The following is a 22973-nucleotide window of genomic DNA, read 5'->3' as shown; positions in this document are numbered from 1 at the left end:
CAAACAATTCTTTTGGTTGTGCTACTTTATCTATACGGCAAATTGCCGTAAATTTACCTACTTTTATCCGCATTGAATATCTACATTAATTTTTCATTAAAAGTCTTTCACGCACAAAATCTTGTATTCTTTGTTTAATGATGCAATTCCCTTTGGTTTATAGGATGTGATTGATAAACAAAATTTCTAAGTGGCTTTACACTTTCGGTCGCAATTTCCTTCTTACTTCTGTCCTTGGAAGCAACACATTCTTTTTAAACCTGGGGTTTCAATTCTGTATTATGCCAATGAATGATAGGCAAATGTTGTCCTGTTATGTCAACTTGTGCATCCTACCATTTAATTGATGATCAGGATTTTGTAAAGAGCCAACTTGGCCACCAACTTGGAAACTACCCATTGCCTATCTGAGTGTTCAACAGGTGTACTAATTAACTAGACTGAACTGAAACTGAAACATGCTCTATGTGGAATCTGAAACTGCACATGCTCTGCACTAATATCACATAAAAAAAAATCCTTGTGTACATGAGCTCCTGTACTTTCGGACTCGCTGCTATATATCACATACAAAAAAATCCTTGTGTACATGAGCTCCTGGACTTTCGGACTTGCTGCTATACAAGCTAGTGTGGATTTCTGAATTTGAACAAGTACACAAGATGAGCAGAGAGGACGAGCATGGACCTGAACTGCTGCTGGTGTGATGGAACTCGTCCTCCTCCTAGGCGAGGACCATGGCTGGATCAGCTTTTTCCCTCCAAATCGCTTGTCACTGCTACACAGGAAGGATAGATATCTTAATGATTCATGAACTAAGCTGAATAAGCCTAGGTCCAATTTCAGAATAAGCCTCGGTACAGACACAGCTAGCAAGTGGCGATGCCTGGGCCAGAGACGATGGAGAAGCTAGCTTACGAAATCGAGGAAAGAAATGGGGGCCAATGGATCGATGGGTCGGATGCGAGTACCTGCATCGGCCGCGACAGATCTGTACGGCACTGGTCCGCGGCACGTAGGGCCTTGACGGCGACGGGGCATGCCGGCGACGTCTCGCCTTAGTCCTCCCCCTCGGCGACCCGCTCCACATCCCACAGCTTAGGAGGGGAACACGAACGGCGGGGACATTTAGCCGCCGACCACACCCGCCTAGGACACCGGGGAGGGACGGCGCCCGCGGTGCTGGCTCGTCCGGGTACGGCGGGGCGCCAAACCATACCGCCCGCAAATACTGCGCGGAGGGCACTCACGGCGACCGGGGTTCCCCGTCGTCCTGTCGCCATAGCGCCGCCATCGGTCGCCCTTTTCCTTTGACCTTTCATTCGAGGTTGTGTGCGTGGGTCTTCCGTCAGACTGCGGGTGAGGAAGGGCGACGATGGCTATTGAAAAAACAAATGATCACGTTAAATTCCACTAATGCCCTTCACTTGTTTTTCGGGGGAACCAGCCCGCGTTTTCGTTAAACAGTGAACTACCGAGACTACCCCTGAGCGCAAAATATACTACCAGAAATGGGGAGTAGTATTTCCATATCTGGGCCATCCATACAGAAAAATGAACGGCCAAAATTCATCTGATGCACCGTAAAATGTCTCTGTTGTAGCCTGGCACCATGTAAAATGTCGGAGCAGTACTAGTGGCTAGGTCAAACAGAATGTTTGTTGAGGTTAGCATGGGCTCTACTGTGACCGGTGGCACATTCGGGTCTTGTGCTCTTGTCCCTGTTAGGCTTGCCCAGAAGGAAGAAGGGCAACGCACGCACACGCACACGCACACGAGAAGGAAGAAGAGACACGCACAGACTTGGCACATACACAACTGACGCTGCTTTCTTGTATTTCTTCTCGACTAACAGAACTGATTACAAGTGTTTTTGCAGGGAAATATGACCACATCTGCAGATTACTATCACATATATTTTTCGAGAATTATTACTAACACATATTACTAGGATTTATTACCACATCTGTAGATTACAGCCCGTTTGGTGGAAGAATCAGATCAGATATAGCGTGCAATGATTCTGCCGTTTGTGCTAGCTAGTGCATCAGCAGCCAAACCTTCCCTAGAAATATAATGTTTGTATCCCCAAAGCCCGTGTGAAATCACAAGCTGAGTAAGAAGAATTTCTCTTGTAAAAACAGCAAGAGCAACTAAGACACGCGTGCTGAAGCAAACCATTTTATAGAACATAATTAACCGGCAGCCACAGGCCTAGCTTCCATTGCATAAAACAAAGAGGCAAAAGATGATATGGACTACAAACCAACAACTTATCCATGCAAATTGTTTTAGTAAATTGTAGTATAAACTAGAGCGGGGCAATGTTGGGGACGGGGCGTCCATCGGTGGCACTGTTGAAGACGACAAGCAGCGACGGTGTTGGTGGCGTGAGCGTGCGGCGCCAAGCTGCACAAGTGCCCCGCGCGCTGGCGTAGCACTTGAGGTCATGGAGGATGTCACCTACACGGTGGAGGAGGTCGGCCGGCAGGTCCGCCCAGGGCCCGAACGGTAGCAATGGTGTGGCAGTGGGTGGAGTAGTGGTGGTTAGGCCTAGGGTTTCTGTTGGAACAGAGGCCATGATCAAGATTGTGAAATTTTTCGCTTTCAAAGAAGTCCCCTCCCCTCATCTAGAGGGAGAGAGGCGCTTGTGTTATTCGTTGGAGTGAAGACTTACATGAGAATGAACCTGTTTAAATTAAAACAAAAAACATGAATAATTCGGCAAACATTTACCCGCCAGTAGCCTCCGGCACTTGTCCCATCGGTTCGGTCCAACAATCACATGAGAATCAAAAAGTTATAAATTATATCAAAACGTAGCTAATCTAGCAAACATTTACTATCCAATAGGCCTCCAGCGTATGTACCGTGTTAAAAAAAGCATGCCTAATGCAACAAACATTTACGTCCCAGCAAGGAATTAAGACGCACAAAGAATGAAATAATGGAAATTGAACAAAAGCATGCCTAATGCAACAAACATTTACGTCCCAGCAAGGTGCTTGTCCAGTCGCTTTGGGTGCAGAGTCGCACCCAAAAATGACATACATTAAAACGAAATGGTCGCTAATCCGGTAAACATTTATAGGCCACACGGAATGGAAAGATATTAAATTAAATCAAATGTATGCTAATGTGGCCATCATTTAAGTCCAGTTAGGTTTTGATGTATTCATAAAGTGTTCTTGGAAACCCATGGTTTCTAGAAAAAAAAACGTAGTCTAAAACACTTTGAGTTGTTTGGATACAAGAAATACCTTGATTTTGTAAACCTGAGAAATAGGTAAACATCTTTCTGATAAAATGCATGAATATTTTTAAAATACACAAGATTTCATGAACATTTCATTAATATACATGGACACTTTTTAAAATACACAAACTTTTTATAACTAGATTAATACTATTTAAAAAACATAACCACTTTTTATGTTTTTTCAATTACATGAACTATTTTAAAAATGCATGAACATGTTTTTATATTATCATCTTTGAAAATATGCAAACAATTTTTAAAATACACAAATACTTCTAAAATATGTGAACATATTTTGAAATTATAGGAACATTTTACAAAATATGTGAACATTTACTTACAATCATATGATCATTTTACAAAATAGGTGATTGATTTTTAATTATATGAACATTTTCAAAATAAGTGAACAACTTTTGAAATATGCATGAATATTTTTATATGTAAATTATCGCACAGTTCATTTACTTTATTGTCACTAAATCACTTTCGTTGATCGGCGGCAGTCTTTCCAGCTGTGAATTTCCTAGGTTAATTATATGCAAATAATACGATAAACATTATTTTTGTGTTTAATAAAAAATTAAATAATGTAGCTATTTTTTAGTGGTGTGGACGCACACTGAGTAGGTCGCGATATTGGTTTTTCGACCCGGAAGTAAAAGTTATTGAAAACACACTCCAATAACTTATGTGTAACTAGAATGGTAATTTACCCACCGTATGCCCGTGTCTACTTTTATCATATTACAAAAATAAAAAATTCTTTGTTGCAATTTATTGACTTTTTTTTCAATTTACATATCTACTACTACTAGATTTAATCCTTGCTAGTAACGAGTTCAAGGGGTTTGACAACCCTCTTGCCCGTGTTGCGTTCAAGTATTTGCTCTTGTATGTGCAGGTGTTGTTCACTAGGCTTGGTGTGATTCTCCTATTGGTGGCCTTGGTTCTCACTGAGAGAAATACTTATCAGCAACTATATTGCTTCACCCTTCCTCTCGGGGCAAAAACACAACGCAGCTTGCAAGTAGAAGAAAAAATTTCTGGCGCCGTTGCCGGTGAGACATCATCAAAAACCTACAAGTACCTACACTCAAATTATCATCTACTTGCTCTACTCCCTCTCTCTCAGTTTACAAGGTGTGTGCGTACCCCTAGGTCATTAATTTCACCAACCTAATAGAAGTCATATATTATAGAAAACATACCATTATAAACTTCAGGTGTTCTATTTTCAAACAATATAAATTTTGTGTTATATAGTTTATATTACGATGATAAAATTAGCAACCTAGGTATATGCGCAAGACTTGTAAACTGAAACGGAGGGAGTACTTTTTATTTGCTTTATTTTCTTCTATTAGTCTCGTTACAAAAATATCAAAAACACAAAAATATTTTACTTTGCTAGTTAGCTAGTTTGCTTGATTTGCCACTATGGCTATTAGTTCTCCTCCTGATTTGTCGTTCCATCCTTACATAGGAGAAGGCTCTGAGATTTTAGACTTTAAATAGTTAAATGATGAATCTTTAAAAGAAGCTTGAGACAAATTATTAGAGATACAAACAAGGGCTAACCCCAAAAGTCATATCAAGTTACTCCTTAGGAGCTTTTATGTTGGTTTATCTTTTATGCATAGACGTGTCTTGGATTCAATGTTTGGAAAGGATTTCCTTGGAATAATGCTTTTGACACCTATGAAAAGATTGAAAATGTGTTTGTATAACCAAAAATAGAAACTATTGAACCCATCATACTAGTAAGCTATCGCCACATTGAGTCAATAAAAGAGACTAAAGCTAGTATGAAAACTCACTTTAAAGGGTTATATAATATGTCCAATAAAATGAATGGTAAGGTAGTGTTACAAAATAGGAGAGGTGCTTTCTCATGGGTTCGATCTTGCGGTGCTCAATACCAGTGACAAAAAGGGACATGCCAGGTAATTGTATCATTGCCATTAAGAATAAAAAGATGGGCTTTATTTTACATATTTATATCATCTTTGGGACTAACCTACTAACCGGAGGCCCAGCCCGTATTGTTGTTTTTTTGCCTATTTCAGTATTTCGAAGAAAAGGAATATCAAACGGAGTCCAAATGGAATGAAACCTTCGGGAGCGTGATTTTTGGAACAAATCTGATCCGAAGAGCTTGGAGTGCAAGTCAAGAAGTCTCCGAGGGCCCCACAAGATAGGAGGGCACGCCCCTCCTGTAGGGCGCGCCCCCTGTCTTGTGGGCCCCTCGGGCGGCCATCGACGTACTTATTTTTCCTATATATACCTACGGACCCCGAAAACATCCAGGAGCACCACGAAACATAATTTCCACCGCCGTAACCTTCTGTATCCGCGAGATCTCATCCAGTGACAGAAAGGGTTGCAAGAAACGTATTGTATTGTTGCCATCAAGGATAACAAGATGGGGTTTATATCATATTGCATGTGTTTATCCCTCTACATCATGTCATCTTGCTTAAAGCGTTACTCTGTTCTTATGAACTTAATATTCTAGATGCAGGCAGGAGTCGGTCGATGTGTGGAGCAATAGTAGTAGATGCAGGCAGGAGTCGGTCTACTTGTTATGGACGTGATGCCTATATACATGACCATGCCTATATAATCTCATAACTATGCGCTTTTCTATCAATTGCTCGACAGTAATTTGTTCACCCACCGTAATACTTATGCTATCTCGAGAGAAGCCTCTAGTGAAACCTATGGCCCCGGGGTCTATCTCTTATCATATTTGCTTTCAATCTATCTTTATTTGCATCTTTACTTTTTGCATCTATATTACAAAATATCAAAAATATATTATTATCTCTCTATCAGATCTCACTTTCGTAAGTGGCCGTGAAGGGATTGACAACCCCTTTATTGCGTTGGTTGCGAGTTCTCAGTTTGTTTGTGTAGGTGCGTGGGACTTTTGAGGAGCCTCCTACTGGATTGATACCTTGGTTCTCAAAACTGAGGGAAATACTTACGCTACACTTTCCTGCATCACCCTCTCCTCTTCGAGGAAAACCAACGCAAGCTCAAGACATAGCAAGAAGGATTTATGGCACCGTTGACGAGGAGGTCTTTGTTGGAAATATGCCCTAGAGGCAATAATAAATTGATTATTATTATATTTCCTTGTTCATGATAATCGTTTATTATCCATGCTATAATTGTATTGATAGGAAACTCAGATACATGTGTGGATACATAGACAACACCATGTCCCTAGTAAGCCTCTAGTTGACTAGCTCGTTGATCAATAGATGGTTACGGTTTCCTGACCATGGACATTGGATGTCATTGATAACGGGATCACATCATTAGGAGAATGATGTGATGGACAAGACCCAATCCTAAGCATAGCACTAGATCGTGTAGTTCGTATGCTAAAGCTTTTCTAATGTCAAGTATCATTTCCTTAGACCATGAGATTGTGCAACTCCCGGATACTGTAGGAATGCTTTGGGTGTGCCAAACGTCACAACGTAACTGGGTGGCTATAAAGGTACACTACGGGTATCTCCGAAAGTGTCTGTTGGGTTGGCACGAATCGAGACTGGGATTTGTCACTCCGTGTGACGGAGAGGTATCTCTGGGCCCACTCGGTAGGACATCATCATAATGTGCACAATGTGATCAAGGAGTTGATCACGGGATGATGTGTTACGGAACGAGTAAAAGAGACTTGCCGGTAACGAGATTGAACTAGGTATTGGATACCGACGATCGAATCTCGGGCAAGTAACATACCGATAGACAAAGGGAATTGTATACGGGATTGATTGAGTCCTTGACATCGTGGTTCATCCGATGAGATCATCGTGGAACATGTGGGAGCCATCATGGGTATCCAGATCCCGCTGTTGGTTATTGACCGGAGAACGTCTCGGTCATGTCTGCATGTCTCCCGAACCCGTAGGGTCTACACACTTAAGGTTCGGTGACGCTAGGGTTATGAAGATATGTGTATGTAGTAACCCGAATATTGTTCGGAGTCCCGGATGAGATCCCGGACGTCACGAGGAGTTCCGGAATGGTCCGGAGGTAAAGAATTATATATAGGAAGTGCTGTTTCGGCCATCGGGACAAGTTTCGGGGTTATCGGTATTGTACCGGGACCACCGGAGGGGTCCCGGGGGTCCACCGGGTGGGGCCACCTGTCCCGGGGGGCCACATGGGCTGTAGGGGGTGCGCCTTGGCCTGCATGGGCCAAGGGCACCAGCCCTACTAGGCCCATGCGCCTAGGGTTTCCATGGGGAGGAGTCCCACTAGTGGAAGGCACCCCTAAGTGCCTTGGGGGGGAGGGAAACCTCCCTGGCCGCCGCACCTAGGAGATTAGATCTCCTAGGCTGCGCACCAACCCCCCCTTGGCCCTCCTATATATAGTGGGGGAGAGGAGGGATTTCATACACCAGCCCCTGGCGCCTCCCTCTCTCCCCATTACGTCTTTCTCTCGTAGTATAGGCGAAGCCCTGCTACTGTGACGCCCTGCATCCACCACCACGCCGTCGTGTTGCTGGATCTTCATCAACCTCTCCCTCCTCCTTGCTGGATCAAGGCGTGGGAGACGTCTCCGTTCCGTACGTGTGTTGAACGCGGAGGTGCCGTGCGTTCGGCACTTGATCATCGGTGATTTGAATCACGACAAGTACGACTCCATCAACCTCGCTCACTTGAATGCTTCCGCTTAGCGATCTACAAGGGTATGTAGATGCGCTCTCCTTCCCCTCGTTGCTGGTTTCTCCATAGATAGATCTTGGTGATACGTAAGAAAATTTTGAATTTCTGCTACGTTCCCCAACAGTGGCATCATGAGCTAGGTCTATTGCGTAGATTCTATGCACGAGTAGAACACAAAGTAGTTGTGGGCGTTGATTTTGTTCAATATGCTTGCCGTTACTAGTCTTATCTTGATTCGGCGGCATCGTGGGATGAAGCGGCCCGGACCAACCTTACACGTACACTTACGTGAGACCGGTTCCACCGTCAAACATGCACTAGTTGCATAAGGTGGCTGGCGGGTGTCTGTCTCTCCCACTTTAGTCGGATCGGATTCGATGAACAGGGTCCTTATGAAGGGTAAATAGCAATTGGCATATCACGTTGTGGTCTTTGCGTAGGTAAGAAACGTTCTTGCTAGAAACCCATAGCAGCCACGTAAAACATGCAACAACAATTAGAGGACGTCTAACTTGTTTTTGCAGGGTATGCTATGTGATGTGATATGGCCAAAGGATGTGATGAATGATATATGTGATGTATGAGATTGATCATGTTCTTGTAATAGGAATCATGACTTGCATGTCGATGAGTATGACAACCGGCAGGAGCCATAGGAGTTGTCTTTATTTATTCATGACCTGCGTGTCAACATAAACGTCATGTAATTACTTTACTTTATTGCTAAACGTTAGCTGTAGTAGTAGAAGTAATAGATGACGTGACAACTTCAAGAAGACACGATGATGGAGATCATGGTGTCATGCCGGTGACGATGATGATCATGGAGCCCCGAAGATGGAGATCAAAAGGAGCAATATGATATTGGCCATATCATGTCACTATTTGATTGCATGTGATGTTTATCATGTTTATACATCTTATTTGCTTAGAACGACGGTAGTAAATAAGATGATCCCTCATAACAATTTCAAGAAGTGTTCTCCCCTAACTGTGCACCGTTCCTAAAGTTCGTCGTTTCTAAGCACGCCGTGATGATCGGGTGTGATGGATCCTTACGTTCACATACAACGGGTGTTGACGAGCCTAGCATGTACAGACATGGCCTCGGAACACATGCAAAACACTTAGGGTTAACTTGACGAGCCTAGCATGTACAGACATGGCCTCGGAACACAGAAGACCGAAAGGTCGAGCATGAGTCGTATAGAAGATACGATCAACATGAAGATGTTCACCGTCGTTGACTAGTCCGTCTCACGTGATGATCGGACACGGCCTAGTTGACTCGGATCATGTAATCACTTAGATGACTAGAGGGATGTCTATCTGAGTGGGAGTTCATAAGATGAACTTAATTATCCTGAACATAGTCAAAAGGATTTTGCAAATTATGTCGTAGCTCACGCTATAGTTCTACTGTTTAGATATGTTCCTAGAGAAAAATTAGTTGAAAGTTGATAGTAGCAATTATGCGGACTAGGTCCGTAAACCGAGGATTGTCCTCATTGCTTCATAGAAGGCTTATGTCCTTAATGCACCGCTCAGTGTGCTGAACCTCGAACGTCGTCTGTGGATGTTGCGAACATCTGACATACACGTTTTGATGACTACATGATAGTTCAGTTAAATGGTTTAGAATTGAAGCACCAAAGATGTTTTTGAAACGTCGCGAAACATATGAGATGTTTTGAGGGCTGAAATTGGGATTTCAAGCTCGTGCCCACGTCAAGAGGTATAAGACCTCCGACGATTTTCTTAGCCTACAAAACTAAGGAGAAGAGCTTAATTGTTGAGCTTGTGCTCAGATTGTCTAAGTACAACAATCACTTGAATCAAGTGGGAGTTGATCTTCCAGTTAAGATAATGATGTTTCTCCGAAGTCATTACCACCAAGCTGCTAGAGTTTCGTGTTGAACTATAATATATCAGGGATATATATGATGATCCTTGAGATATTCGCGATGTTTGACACCGCGAAAGTAGAAATCAAGAAGGAGCATCAATTGTTGATGGTTGGTGAAACCACTAGTTTCAAGAAGGGCAAGGGCAAAAAGGGATGCTTCATGAAACGGCAATTCAGCTGCTGCTCTAGTGAAGAAACCCAAGGTCGACCCAAACCCGAGACTGAGTGCTTCTGTAATAAGGGAACAGCCACTGGAGCAGAATTACCCTAGATACTTGGTAGATGAGAAGGCTGGCAAGGTCGATAGAAGTATATTGGATATAAATTGTGTTAATATGTACTTTACTAGTACTCCTAGTAGCACCAGGGTATTAGATACCGGTTCGGTTACTAAGTGTTAGTAACTCGAAATAAAAGCTGCGGAATAAACGGAGACTAACTAAAGGTGAGCTGACGATATGTGCTGGAAGTGTTTCCAATGTTGATATGATCAAGCATCGCACGCTCCCTCTACCATCGAGATTGGTGTTTGTGTTAAGCATAGACATGATTGGATTATGTCTATCGCAATACGATTGTTCATTTAAGGAGAATAACGGTTACTCTGTTTATTTGAATAATACCTTCAATGGTCTTACACCTAAAATGAATGGTTTATTGAATCTCGATCGTAGTGATATACATGTTCATGCCAAAAGATAGTAATGATAGTACCACCTACTTGTGGCACTGCCACGTAAGTCATATCGGTATAAAATGCATGAAGAAACTCCATGCAAATGGACCGTTTTGACTCACTTGATCTTGAATCACTTGAGACATGCAAATCATACCACATGGGCAAGATGACTGAAAGCCTCGGTTTCAGTAAAATGGAACTAGAAAGCAACTTGTTGGAAGTAATACATTTTGATGTGTGCAGTCCAATGAATGCTGAGGCATGAAGTGGCTATCGTTATGTTCTTACTTCACAGATGATTTGAGTAGATGTTGAGTATATTTACTTGATGAATCACGAGTCTGAATTATTGAAAGGTTCAAGTAATTTCAGGGTGAAGTTGAAAGATCGTCGTGGCAAGAGGATAAAAGATCTATGATATGATCATAGAGATGAATATCTGAATTACGATTTTGGCACAGAATTAAGACATTGTGGAAATTGTTTCACAACTGATACAGCCTGGAACACCATAGTGTGATGGTGTGTCCGAACATCATAACTGCACCCTATTGGATATGATGCATACCATGATGTCTCTTATCGAATTACCACGATAGTTTATGGGTTAGGCATTAGAGACAACCACATTCACTTTAAAAGGGCACCACATAATTCCGGTGAGATGACACCGTATGAACTATACCTAAGCTGTCATTTCTTAAAGGTTTGGGGCTGCGACGCTTATGTGAAAAAGTTTCAGGCTGATAAGCTCGAACCCAAAGCGGATAAATGCATCTTCATAGGACAACCCAAAAACAGTTGGGTATAACTCCTGTCTCAGATCCGAAAGCAATAAAGGATTGTTTCTAGAATCGGGTCCTTTCACGAGGAAAAGTTTCTCTCGAAAGAATTGAGTGGGAGGATGGTGGAAGACTTGATGAGGTTATTGAACCATCTCTTCAACTAGTGTGTGGCAGGGCACAGGAAGTTGTTCCTGTGGCACCTACACCAATTGAAGTGGAAGCTTATGATAGTGATCATGAAACTTCAGATCAAGTCACTACCAAACATCGTAGGATGACAAGGATGCGTACTACTTCAGAGTGGCACGTAACCCTGTCTTGGAAGTCATGTTGCTAGACAACAATGAACCTACGAGCTATGGAGAAGCGATGGTGGGCCTGGATTCCGATAAATGGCTTGAGGCCATATAATCTGAGAGAGGATCCATGTATGAAAACAAAGTGTAGACTTTGGAAGAACTACTTGATGGTCGTAAGGCTGTTGAGTACAGATGGATTTTAAAAAGGGAAGACGGACAATGATGGTAAATGTCACCATTAAGAAAGCTCGACTTGTCGTTAAGATGTTTTCTGACAAGTTCAAAGAGTTGACTACGATGAGACTTTCTCACTCGTAGCGATGCTAAGAGTCTGTTGGAATTATATTAGCGATTACTGCATTATTTATGAAATCTTGCAAATAGGATGTCAAAACATTGTTTCCTCGACGATTTTTGAGGAAAGGTTGTATGTGATACAACCGGAAGTTTTTGTCAATCCTGAAAGATGCTAATAAGTATGCAAAGCTCCAGCAATCCTTCTGAGGACTGGAGTGAGCATCTCGGAGTTGGAATGTGTGCTTTGATGAGATGATCAAAGATTTTGGGTGTATTCAAAGTTTATGAGAAACTGGTATTTCCAAAGAAGTGAGTGGGAGCACTATAGAATTTCTGATGAGTATATGTTTTAACATATTGTTGATCGGAAATGACGTAGAATTTCTGGAAAGCATATAGGGTTATTTGGAAAGTGTTTTTCAATGGAAAACCTGGATTAAGCTACTTGAGCATTGAGCATCAAGATCTATAAGGATAGATCAAAACGCTTAATGGTACTTTCAAATGAGCACATACCTTTACATGATCTTGAAGCTGTTCAAGATGGATCAGTCAAAGAAGGAGTTCTTGCCTGAGTTGTAAGGTACGAAGTTAAGACTTAAAGCTCGACCATGGCAGAATAGAGAGAAAGGACGAAGGTCGTCCCCTATGCTTAAGACATAGGCTCTACAGTATGCTATGCTGTGTACCGCACCTGAAGTGTGCCTTGCCATGAGTCAGTCAAGGGGTACAAGAGTGATCCAGGAATGGATCACAGGACAGCGGTCAAAGTTATCCTTAGTAACTACTGTACTAAGGAAGTTTCTCGGTTATGGAGGTGGTAAAAGAGTTCGTCGTAAAGGGTTACGTCGATGCAAGCTTAACACCTATCCGGATAGCTCTGGGTAGAGATACCGGATGCATATAATGGAGCAACAATTTAGAATAGCTCCAAGCAGAACAGTTATTTGGATTAGCTCCAAATAGAACGTGGTAGCTACATCTAGGAGATGACATAGAGATTTGTAAAGCACACACGGATCTGAAAGGTTCAGACCCGTTGACTAAAACCTCTCTCACAAGCAACATGATCAAACCTAAAACTCATTGAGTGTTAATCACATAGTGATGTAAACTAGACTACTGACTCTAGTAAACTCTTGGGTGTTAGTCACATGGCGATGTGGCCTGTGAATGTTAATCACATGGCGATGTGAACTAGATTATTGACTCTAGTGCAAGTGGGAGACTGTTGGAAATATGCCCTAGAGGCAATAATAAATTGATTATTATTATATTTCCTTGTTCATGATAATCTTTTATTATCCATGCTATAATTGTATTGATAGGAAACTCAGATACATGTGTGGATACATAGACAACACCATGTCCCTAGTAAGCCTCTAGTTGACTAGCTCGTTGATCAATAGATGGTTACGGTTTCCTGACCATGGACATTGGATGTCATTGATAACGGGATCACATCATTAGGAGAATGATGTGATGGACAAGACCCAATCCTAAGCATAGCACTAGATCGTGTAGTTCGTATGCTAAAGCTTTTCTAATGTCAAGTATCATTTCCTTAGACCATGAGATTGTGCAACTCCCGGATACCGTAGGAATGCTTTGGGTGTGCCAAACATCACAACGTAACTGGGTGGCTATAAAGGTACACTACGGGTATCTCCGAAAGTGTCTGTTGGGTTGGCACGAATCGAGACTGGGATTTGTCACTCCGTGTGACGGAGAGGTATCTCTGGGCCCACTCGGTAGGACATCATCATAATGTGCACAATGTGATCAAGGAGTTGATCACGGGATGATGTGTTACGGAACGAGTAAAAGAGACTTGCCGGTAACGAGATTGAACTAGGTATTGGATACCGACGATCGAATCTCGGGCAAGTAACATACCGATAGACAAAGGGAATTGTATACGGGATTGATTGAGTCCTTGACATCATGGTTCATCCGATGAGATCATCGTGGAACATGTGGGAGCCATCATGGGTATCCAGATCCCGCTGTTGGTTATTGACCGGAGAACGTCTCGGTCATGTCTGCATGTCTCCCGAACCCGTAGGGTCTACACACTTAAGGTTCGGTGACGCTAGGGTTATGAAGATATGTGTATGCAGTAACCCGAATATTGTTCGGAGTCCCGGATGAGATCCTGGACGTCACGAGGAGTTCCGGAATGGTCCGGAGGTAAAGAATTATATATAGGAAGTGCTGTTTCGGCCATCGGGACAAGTTTCGGGGTTATCGATATTGTACCGGGACCACCGGAGGGGTCCCGGGAGTCCACCGGGTGGGGCCACCTGTCCCGGGGGGCCACATGGGCTGTAGGGGGTGCGCCTTGGCCTACATGGGCCAAGGGCACCAGCCCTACTAGGCCCATGCGCCTAGGGTTTCCATGGGGAGGAGTCCCACTAGTGGAAGGCACCCCTAAGTGCCTTGGGGGGGAGGGAAACCTCCCTGGCCGCCGCACCTAGGAGATTAGATCTCCTAGGCTGTGCACCAACCCCCCCTTGGCCCTCCTATATATATTGGGGGAGAGGAGGGATTTCATACACCAGCCCCTGGCGCCTCCCTCTCTCCCCGTTACGTCTTTCTCTCGTAGTATAGGCGAAGCCCTGCTACTATGACGCCCTGCATCCACCACCACGCCGTCGTGTTGCTGGATCTTCATCAACCTCTCCCTCCTCCTTGCTGGATCAAGGCGTGGGAGACGTCTCCGTTCCGTACGTGTGTTGAACGCGGAGGTGCCGTGCGTTCGGCACTTGATCATCGGTGATTTGAATCACGACGAGTACGACTCCATCAACCTCGTTCACTTGAACGCTTCCGCTTAGCGATCTACAAGGGTATGTAGATGCACTCTCCTTCCCCTCGTTGCTGGTTTCTCCATAGGTAGATCTTGGTGATACGTATGAAAATTTTGAATTTCTGCTACGTTCCCCAACAGTCTTTGCTCAAGTCAAGACATACCAAGTACCCATCACAAACCCATCTCCCTCGCATTTACATTATTTGCCTCTCGTTTTCCCTCTCCCCCTCTTCACCCTTGCCGTTTTATTCGCCCTCTCTTTCCCAATCTCCTCCTCTCTTTTTTCGCTTGCCTTATTTTGTGTGCTTGCTTGCTTGTTTGACCTTATGGCTGAGCCTAAGGGTCCTAACCACCTTCTTAGAAGGATGGACGAGATTGAATCAAATATTAGAAGCTTTATGAATTTGCAATTTGAGCATAATAATTTCTTTAGAAAAGAGCTTAAGAGTGGCAAGAGTGGCGTCATAGCAACTCATGGTTTGAAACCATAAGACTGCTCTCACGCACCACCTTTTATAGTGGATACCCTCAAACATAGGAGGTCTCATGGAAGCAGCAAAACCACTTGGGGTAAATTGCCTATCATAAGGTTTTTGGATTGTTGGAAATATGAGCAATTTACCATATGATTTTATTAACGGAAATACTGAATAAAGCATGACTAAAATAGCTGAGATAAAGCAAGTCATGCGATCTGACAGAGAGAAGGTAAATATCATCTTCACATATGAACTGTAGGCAAACATATCTAGGGCAAGCAGCATATATGAAGTAGAGCCTAACATATGTAGGGCAAACAGTAGAACAAGGAACTGTGACATTACTTCTAACAAAAAAAGTAAGAACACGTACGGGACAGTGGCAGTAGCGGTAGCACTGGACTTGGGGTCGGTGTCCTCGCTAGCCATGTCGTCGAGGAGGTTGTCAACATCACGGAAGAAGTCGTCGGAGTCCGTGACGAAGGAGTGGAGTCAGTAGTCGTGCAGAGCGCTCCCCAAAAACCTTATCACCCTTCTCCCGTACAGGACTCAAAAGGTGTGGTTTCGAAGGCCTATTGTCCCGACCTGCGGTGCACGCCGCAAGCCGGGATGGGGAACATCGTAGCAGCAGCGCATTGCTCAGGAACCGGTGGTGAGAGGAGGAAGTAGTTCTGGTGCGTCTCTCCGAGAGGAGCGATCTCCCTTTTATAGGCGCAAGAGAAGGAGGCGAGAGGCTGCGCCGGGAGCTGAAGGGAACGCGGGAGACGAAACGAATAGGCAGCAGCCGAAGAGGCGCGCCGTTCGGATTCAGTGTCCACTACAGAAAAACGTTTCAGCTTCGGAGTGACCTTTCGTATACCCGTAGTGCGTGGCAAAAATTTAGACATCGTCTTGGCTCATTCCCGCAACCAGCGCGGCGCGGCGCAGCGAGGTGGGCGGTGGAGGAGAAGCGCGCGTGGATGTCCCTCTTGTTCTCATGCTCATACAAGTGGGGAAAGAACCTCCCTTATAAAGAGGTCCAACTCCCTCTAAACTAGCAATCTGGGACTAAACTTTAGTTCCACCTCTTGCCTTGCAAGAATGGGCTGCGTGGGCCTCTAGGATTTATTAGGTATTTCTGAAACTGCTATTGGGCTAGGTCCAAATAGACAAAAATTCCAGCATAGAGAACGAATTTAGTTTTGCAGTATTTTTCCTCTTTTCAACTGAAAACAAATGCTATATGGGAGGGAGAGAGAGTTCATGCATCGTCAGTAAATGTAACCACTAATTAGATGTTGTTTATTTATGTTAAAGAGCTCAAATATACGAACAAATCAATAGTACATTTTTTCGACCCAAGAAATTAACAGGCCGCTGCATCAAGGTGGAAAACTCAAACAACCACATGCATCATATGGTGCAGCAGGGGAGTGGGGACGGTGGCAGATCAGAGTGGGGCAGCAGCGGTGGAGTGGGGAGGCGGCCGGAGTGGGGGGCGTCTGGATAGTGGGGCAGCAGGGGAGTGGAGAGGCGGCTGGAGTGTGAGCGGCGGCGGCCGGAGTGGGGCAGCAGGGGAGTGGGGAGGCGACAGGCGGCGAGAGCGAGGGGAAGGAGCAGCGGAGGGCGGCGACCGAGAGACGGCGGCAAGAGCGCGCGGGCAGCAAGAGAGGGGGCGATGAGAGGGAGGAGAAGCAGCGGAGGGGATGGGCATTACCCGTGCCGGCGACGAGAGGACCTGCGGCGGCGGTGGAAGTGGCGGCTAGGAGGTGTTGGGGAACGTTGCAGAAAACAAAAAATTTCCGACGGTTTCACCAAGATCCATCTATGAGTTCATCTAGCAACGAGTATTCAGATTGCATCTACATACCTTTGTAGATCGCGAGCGGAAGCGTTCACTAGAACATGGATGATGGAGTCGTACTCGCCGTGATCCAAATCACCGATGACCAAGCGCCGAACGGACGGCGCCTCCGCGTTCAACACACGTACGGAGCGGATGACGTCTCCTCCTTCTTGATCCAGCAAGGGGGAAGGAGAGGTTGATGAAGATCCAGCAGCACGAGATACCTCGTACCGTAATGCATGATCCCGTGACCAACCCCTTGGTCACATTGAGCTTCTCATATGGTCCATGACGTTCAAAACGTCTTTGAAGTCCCGATTCTAAGCCATTAAGCATGGTGCACTTAAACTATCAAGTAGTCATCATATTGAGCTAGCCAAACGTTCATAACGTCTGCATCTGCTCCTGCAATAGGTCTGTCACCTAGCGGTGCATCAAGGACATAATTCTTCTGTGCAGCAATGAGGATAAACCTCAGATCACGGATCCAATCCGCATCATTGCTACTAACATCTTTCAGCACAATTTTCTCTAGGAACATATCAAAATAAGCATGTGAAAGTAACAATGCGAGCTATTGATCTACAACATAGATATGGTAATACTACCAGGACTATGTTCATGATAAATTAAAGTTCAATTAATCATATTACTTAAGAACTCCCACTTAGATAGACATCCCTCTAATCCTCTAAGTGATCACGTGATCCAAATCAACTAAACCATGTCCGATCATCACGTGAGATGGAGCAGTTTCATTGGTGAACATCACTATGTTGATCATATCTACTATATGATTCACGCTCGACCTTTCGGTCTCCGTGTTCCGAGGCCATATATGTATATGCTTGGCTCGTCAAGTATAACCTGAGTATTCCGCGTGCGCAACTGTTTTGCACCCGTTGTATTTGAACGTAGAGCCTATCACACCCGATCATCACGTGGTGTCTCAGCACGAAGAACTTTCGCAACGGTGCATACTCAGGGAGAACACTTCTTGATAATTTAGTGAGAGATCATCTTATAATGCTACCGTCAATCAAAGCAAGATAAGATGCATAAAAGATAAACATCACATGCAATCAATATAAGTGATATGATATGGCCATCATCATCTTGTGCCTGTGATCTCCATCTCCGAAGCACCGTCATGATCACCATCGTCACCGGCGCGACACCTTGATCTCTATCGTAGCATCGTTGTCGTCTCGCCAATCTTATGCTTCCACGACTATCACTACCGTTTAGTAATAAAGTAAAGCATTACATCGCGATTGCATTGCATACAATAAAGCGACAACCATATGGCTCCTGCCAGTTGCCGATAACTCGGTTACAAAACATGATCATCTCATACAATAAAATTCAGCATCATGTCTTGACCATATCACATCACAACATGCCCTGCAAAAACAAGTTAGACGTCCTCTACTTTGTTGTTGCATGTTTTACGTGGCTGCTACGGGCTTAAGTAAGAACCAATCTCACCTACGGATCAAAACCACAACGATAGTTTGTCAAATAGACTCCGTTTTAACCTTCGCAAGGACCGGGCGTAGCCATACTTGGTTCAACTAAAGTTGGAGAGACAGTCGCCCGCAAGCCATCTATGTGCAAAGCACGTCGAGGGAACCGGTCTCGCGTAAGCGTACGCGTAAGGTTGGTCCGGGTCGTCTCGTCCAACAATACCGCCAAACCAAAGTATGACATGCTGGTAGGCAGTATGACTTGTATCGTCCACAACTCACTTGTGTTCTACTCGTGCATATAACATCAACATAAATAACCTAGGCTCGGATGCCACTTATGGGTTTCGTAGTAATTTCAAAAAATTTCCTACGCACACGCAAGATCATGTGATGCATAGCAACGAGGGGGAGAGTGTTGTCTACGTACCCAACGCAGACCGACTGCGGAAGCGATGACACGACGTAGAGGAAGTAGTCGTACGTCTTCACGATCCAACCGATCAAGCACCGAAACTACGGCACCTCCGAGTTCGAGCACACGTTCAGCTCGATGACGATCCCCGGACTCCGATCCAGCAAAGTGTCGGGGAAGAGTTCCGTCAGCACGGCGGCGTGGTGACGATCTTGATGTACTACAGCAGCAAGGCTTCGCCTAAACTCCGCTACAGTATTATCGAGGTATATGGTGGCAGGGGGCACCGCACACGGCTAAGGAATAGATCACGTGGATCAACTTGTGTGTCAAGAGGTGTCCCCTGCCTCCGTATATAAAGGAGTAGAGGAGGGGAGGCTGGCAGGCCAAGGAGGAAGGCGCAGGAGAGTCCTACTCCCTCTGGGAGTAGGATTCCCCCCCCCCCCAATCCTAGTTGGAATAGGATTCGCGGAGGGGGAAAAGAGGAGGAGGGGGCCGGCCACCTCTCCTAGTCCTAATAGGACAAGGGGAAGGGGGAGGCGCGCAGCCCATCTAGGGCAGCCCCTTCTCTTTTCCACCAAGGCCCACTATGGCCCATATAGCTCCCGGGGGGTTCCGGTAACCCTCCCGGTATTCCGGTAAAATCCCGATTTCACCCGGAACACTTCCGATATCCAAACATAGGCTTCCAATATATCAACCTTTATGTCTCGACCATTTCAAGACCCCTCGTCATGTCCGTGATCACATCCGGGACTCCGAAAAACCTTCGGTACATCAAAATGCATAAACTCATAATATAACTGTCATCGTAACCTTAAGCGTGCGGACCCTACGGGTTCGAGAACAATGTAGACATGACCGAGACATGTCTCCGGTCAATAACCAATAGCGGGACCTGGATGCCCATATTGGCTCCTACATATTCTACGAAGATCTTTATCGGTCAGACCGCATAACAACATACGTTGTTCCCTTTGTCATCGGTATGTTACTTGCCCGAGATTCGATCGTCGGTATCCAATACCTAGTTCAATCTCGTTACCGGCAAGTCTCTTTACTCGTTCCGTAATACATCATCTCACAACTAACATATTAGTTGTAATGCTTGCAAGGCTTATGTGATGTGTATTACCGAGAGGGCCCAGAGATACCTCTCCGACAATCGGAGTGACAAATCCTAATCTCGAAATACGCCAACCCAACATCTACCTTTGGAGACACCTGTAATGCTCCTTTATAATCACCCAGTTACGTTGTGACGTTTGGTAGCACCCAAAGTGTTCCTCCGGCAAACGGGAGTTGCATAATCTCATAGTCATAGGAACATGTATAAGTCATAAAGAAAGCAATAGCAACATACTAAACGATCGAGTGCTAAGCTAATGGAATGGGTCATGTCAATCAGATCATTCAACTAATGATGTGACCTCGTTAATCAAATAACAACTCTTTGTCTATGGTTAGGAAACATAACCATCTTTGATTAACGAGCTAGTCAAGTAGAGGCATACTAGTGACACTCTGTTTGTCTATGTATTCACACATGTATTATGTTTCCGGTTAATACAATTCTAGCATGAATAATAAACATTTATCATGAAATAAGGAAATAAATAATAACTTTATTATTGCCTCTAGGGCATATTTCCTTCAGTCTCCCACTTGCACTAGAGTCAATAATCTAGTTCACATCGCCATGTGATTTAACAGCAATAGTTCACATCACCATGTGATTAACACCCATAGTTCACATCGACATGTGATCAACACCCAAAGGGTTTACAAGAGTCAGTAATCTAGTTCACATCGCTATGTGATTAACACCCAAAGAGTACTAAGGTGTGATCATGTTTTGCTTGTGAGATAATTTTAGTCAACGGGTCTGTCATATTCAGATCCGTAAGTATTTTGCGAATTTCTATGTCAACAATGCTCTGCACGGAGCTACTCTAGCTAATTGCTCCCACTTTCAATATGTATCCAGATTGAGACTTAGAAACATATCCTTATTTCACTAAGGATAATTCTGACCGCTGTCCAGTGATCTACTCCTAGATCACTATTGTACTCCCTTGTCAAATCAGTGCAGGGTATACAATAGATTTGGTACACAGCATGACATACTTTATAGAACCTATAGCCAAGACATAGGGAATGACTTTCATTTTTTTCTATCTTCTGCCGTGGTCGGGCTTTGAGTCTTACTCAACTTCACACCTAGTAACACAGGCAAGAAACTTTTTCTTTGACTGTTCCATTTTGAACTACTTCAAAATCTTGTCAAGGTATGTACTCATTGAAAAACTTATCAAGCGTCTTGATCTATCTCTATAGATCTTGAAGCTCAATATGTAAGCAGCTTTACCGAAGTCTTTCTTTGAAAAACTCCTTTCAAACACTCCTTTATGCTTTACAGAATAATTCTACATTATTTTCGATCAACAATATGTCATTCACATATACTTATCAGAAATGTTGTAGTGCTCCCACTCACTTTCTTGTAAATACAGGCTTCACCGCAAGTCTGTATAACACTATATGCTTTGATCAACTCATCAAAGCGTATATTCCAACTCCAAGATGCTTGTACCAGTCCATAAATAGATTGCTGGAGCTTGCATATTTTGTTAACACCTTTAGGATCGACAAAACCTTCTGGTTGTATCATATACAACTCTTCTTTAATAAATCTATTAAGGAATGCAGTTTTGTTTATCCATTTGCCAGATTTCATAAAATGCGGCAATTGCTAACATGATTCGGACAGACTTAAGCATAGATACGAGTGAGAAACTCTCATCGTAGTCAACACCTTGAACTTGTCGAAAACCTTTTGCGACAATTCTAGCTTTGTAGATAGTAACACTACTATCAGCGTCCGTCTTCCTCTTGAAGATCCATTTATTTTCTATGGCTTGCCGATCATCGGGCAAATCCATCAAAGTCCATACTTTGTTCTCATACATGGATCATATCTCAGATTTCATGGCCTCAAACCATTTCGCGGAATCTGGGCTCATCATCGCTTCCTCATAGTTCGTAGGTTCATCATGATCTAGTAGCATGATTTCTAGAAAAAGATTACCGTACCACTCTGGCGCGGATCTTACTCTGGTTGATCTACGAGGTTCAGTAGTATCTTGTTCTGAAGTTTCATGATCATCATCATTAGCTTCCTCACTAACTGGTGTAGGTGTCACAGAAATAGTTTTCTGTGATGTACTACTTTCCAATAAGGGAGTAGGTACAGTTACCTCGTCAAGTTCTACTTTCCTCCCACTCACTTCTTTCGAGAAAAACTCCTTCTCCAGAAAGTTTCCGAATTTAGCAACAAAAGTCTTGCCTTCGGATCTGTGATAGAAGGTGTATCCAATAGTTTCCTTTGGATATCCTATGAAGACGCACTTCTCCGATTTGACTTTGAGCTTATCAGGATGAAACTTTTTCATATAAGCATCGCAACCCCAAACTTTAAGAAACGACAGCTTAGGTTTCTTGCCAAACCATAGTTCACACGGTGTTGTCTCAACGGATTTAGATGGTGCCCTATTTAACGTGAATGCAGCTGTCTCTAATGCATAACCCCAAAACGATAGTGGTAGATCGGTAAGAGATATCATAGATTGCACTATATCCAATAAAGTACGATTATGACGTTCGGACACACCATTATGCTGTGGTGTTCCATGTGGCATGAGTTTGTGAAACTATTCCACATTGTTTTAATTGAAGACCAAACTCGTAACTCAAATATTTTACCTCTGCGATCATATCGTAGAAACTTCTATTTTCTTGTTACGATGATTCTCCACTTCACTCTGAAATTCTTTGAACTTTTCAAATGTTTCAGACTTGTGTTTCATCAAGTAGATATACTCATATCTGCTCAAATCATCTGTGAAGATCAGAAAATAATGATACCTGTCGCGAGCCTCAATATTCATTGGACCACATACATCAGTATGTATGATTTCCAACAAATCTGTTGCTCGCTCCATTGTTCCGAAGAATAGCGTTTTAGTCATCTTGCCCATAAGGCATGGTTCGCAAGCATCAAGTGAT

The sequence above is a fragment of the Triticum urartu genome, chromosome 2A, assembly GCF_056163025.1.
Source record: "Triticum urartu cultivar PI428250 chromosome 2A, HENAU_Tu73, whole genome shotgun sequence".
In the NCBI taxonomy this organism is placed as follows: Eukaryota; Viridiplantae; Streptophyta; class Magnoliopsida; order Poales; family Poaceae; genus Triticum; species Triticum urartu.
The sequence above is the reverse complement of the archived record's forward strand: the minus strand, read 5'-3'. Positions refer to the sequence as shown.